At 37.5% G+C, this 3567-nt stretch overlaps 1 pseudogene; it reads right to left on the minus strand.

The window, feature by feature from the left end:
• Positions 1-769: 769 nt before the first annotated feature.
• LOC125108492 (40S ribosomal protein S6-like) lies at positions 770-1522 on the minus strand (annotated as a pseudogene).
• Positions 1523-3567: the final 2045 nt, after the last annotated feature.

Here is a 3567-nt window from a genome sequence, read left to right on the forward strand (position 1 = left end):
GTGACACTCAAATTTCTAACTTAGGTGATTAGGTGGATAGTGCTTCCATTCAGTGTGATTGGAATCATGGAAGGAGTCAGAAAAGGAAGAATATGAATTTGGGTTTAAAGATGGTGAACTTCATGTTAATGTGGAATAAGATGGCCAATAGAAGGTAGACACATAAACTAGCTGCTCAGGAGAGAAATGAGGACTAGTGACTAAGAGTCATCAGCACGTAGGTAGTAATTGGAGTAGATGAAGTGTTTTCCAGGGAGGACCTAAAGAGAAGAGATCTTGGAGGACTCTGAGTAGGACCCTGAGGAATCCAGTATTTAAGAGATGGACAGAGGAAGAACCAGTGAAAAATACTAAGAAGGAGTAGCTAGAGAAAGGTAGGTTGAAAATGAGGAGAGTGCGGTGTCACTGAAACCAACATATGAAAGTGAAAAAAGGTATCAGGCAGTTAGAGTAGAAAGGGCACGAATTGCATGGAGCACTGGGTGTGGTGCAAAAAACAATGAATACTGTTACGCTGAAAATAAATTTAAAAAATTTAAAAAAAAGAAATATAATGGTAGAAAATGCACACTATATGAGAAATTTGGTTGATATGCTATATGATTTCAGATGAAAGAAAGATTCCGTCTGGTTGGGGAACAGGAATGCTCATGGAGGAGGTTGCATCTGAAAAGCACATTTAAAAAAAATTTTTAATTTTTTTTTTTTTGAGTCTAATCTTATTTACTTGTTACTCTTAGAAAATCCTTTTTTTTTTTTTTTTTTTTTTTTAACTGGTCTCAGACTTAGAGGTAGAAGCTGTCAGAGAGGACAGCCTCCATCTCTTGGCAATCTGTTCCCAGCCTTTCTTTTTCTTTGGCTTCTTTCATTCTCTTGGCCAAAAGTTGAGCATATTCTGGGTCCTCTTCTTTATTTTTCTTAGTGAGCTCTTTCTTCAAAGCAATACACAACGTTTGTTTTGGAGCATATGTGGAGTAACAAGATGCTGTATCTTGGGAGTTTGGTTCTAGATTTCTTACCTTCTTTGTTTAAGGGCTTTCCCACAACATACTGGCGGACATCATCTTCTTTAGAGAGATTGAAGAATTCGTGGATTCTGCTGGCTCTTCTGGGCCCCAGACAATGAGGCACAGTAGTATCAGTGAGTCCAGGAATATCCTTCTCGCCCATTTTTTACAGTGACCAAGTTGAGAACACTGAGACTGGCATCCACAGTGCAACCCCAAATAGATTTGTGCCTTCTCTAGGCAGTCCTCCTTGGTCTATAGCAGGAATGTCCCTTTCTCAGCAGCAGGTGGATGCAGCCATGAGTCAAGACACCCTGCTTCATGGGGAACAGTCTGCCTTGTTTGTCATTGCTACCACTGATTTGGACCACATAACCCTTCCATTCTTCACCCAGAGCATCAGCAGCAACTTCTGTGGCCATATGCTTCTCATAAAAGGTATGAAGTTTGAGTTCATGATTCACTTCAATGAGTTTCTGGCAGCCAGTTGCTGAGAAAGAGATGTTCAGCTTCATCCTGAAGCAGCCTGCTGCCTCTGAGCTGAAAGGCACATTTAAAGAAGCTACTGAATGGTGGGGAATACACTCCAGGTTAAGGGGCAACATAGTAGAAGGTAGGAAAGTATAAGGCTGTAGAAATAACAAGTTGTATAATAGCCAGGGACAGTTCTAGGGTTGTTGTTAGAGGTAGGACTAGAAAGGTAGTAGGGGGAAATTATCATGAAGGCCATGATTGACATGCTAAGAGCTCTATGCTCTTGGCAATAGGAAGTCATAGGAGGATTTTAACTAGAGAGATTTCATTACTTTTAAGGATGAAGAATATTCCATTGTATAGATATATCACATCTTGTTTATCCATTCATCAGCAGTATATTCTTTAGGGATATATATATATATAGGTAATAATCTATTTTGAAAAAGGGAAGTAACCCAAAATTCAGGGTGCAAGTCACCTCTGGAGGAGGGAATGGAGGGATGTGACTTGGGAGGGGACACGAGCATTTAACATAGTGGTAGTGTTCTATTTCTTAAACTGAACGGTGAGTACAGGATATTCATTTTATCCATTAAATAGTACTTATATATTTTATTCTTTAGGATATATATTTCATATTTTTTAAGAAAAAGTGATCATTCCATTAGTGTAATTTTCAGTGTCTTGTAAATAGGAGAATGATGTGATGAGATTTGTTACTTGATAAGATTAATTTATCAGTAGGTTAAGTTGGGACAAAGAGAGGTTCTTTGGAGAGGTTACTGAAATTGTCTAGAAGAGGAGTATAGGGCCAGAACCAAATCAAACTATAGCATTGGAGAAGATAGGAAATTAATATAAATCGGGCAAAAAAAAAAAATCAACAGTATTTGTGAACTGGTGGAGTTCACCCTTTGTGGACAGGGTGAAGTGGAGGTGTTCATTTCTAGTTTGCTTTCTTTCCTTTTTCTCACAGTGACTTTATCTAAAATCACTCATATTGAGTCTCCCTCTATTCACCTTGCCTTACTCAACAGAAGACCTCTCTTCATTCTTCATTAGGAAAAAATAAGTTATCTAGCTTTAATGTTTTGCTTTTTGTCCCTATTTCACATCAAGAAATATGAAGAGTGAGATTTTACCTTACTTGCGGACTTGTAGGTTAGTGAGTTTCATGGATGCTGGTAGAAAACAGAGGTTAAGTTTTTATTCATAGCAATAGAAGACTTGAAGTATTAGCATTTTTGCATAGGTTCCCTGAACCCCAGTTTCTCTGGTGTGACAGGAAGAGTGCAGATGACACCAGTACATGTAGCGGGTTCCATTACGCTGAGCTTGGGGAACCTAATTTTTTATAATGGGAAGTAAGCATGCCTGCCCTTTGCTCCATAAGAAACATTATCTCTATTTTCCAGGGCTATTATCCTTCAAAAGATAGTCTAGAATAAAGGGCGCTCAGTGCCTCTTTTACAGAAACCTGAAAGACTTACAAAGAATTGTTTCCTAACACCTGAGAACATCTTAATGTTTCACTCTTGTCTGTTTCAGAAATAAGTCATTTCTTTTCATGGCTAACACTTCAACTTTGATTTTTATCCTCTTTTCTTGACTTCTGAGATCTTGTGTAATAGCTAGAAGACTCAAATCTTCATTTATCAAATATTTATTGCATATATGCTACCATGTGTGATGTTACAAAGCGGCTTTACGTAGCACTTCTGCTAGTGGAGGTACTCAGACAAGTAAACAAAGAAATAATCAAGATTATCTTAGTATAGGATAAGCTCAATAAAATAAAAAAGAATGATGTGATAGAAACTAGGATGGTCCTATTTTATATGGTGATCATTGGAGAAGACTTTTGGGAAGAAGTGACGTATGCACAGAGATCTGAATTATGAGAAGAATCAGATTTCCTTATAAAAGAAGAGCACAAAAACTCGTAGGAATAAGAGTGATATTTTTTGAGAAACAAAAAGAAATCCCATGTTTCTGGATTGTAGTGAACTAAGGAAGATAATGGTAAATGATAAATTTCAAATCAAGAGGTTTGAATTTTATTCTGTCTATAACCTTTGTTACT

This window comes from Lutra lutra, chromosome 9 (assembly GCF_902655055.1).
Source record: "Lutra lutra chromosome 9, mLutLut1.2, whole genome shotgun sequence".
Taxonomy (NCBI): Eukaryota; Metazoa; Chordata; class Mammalia; order Carnivora; family Mustelidae; genus Lutra; species Lutra lutra.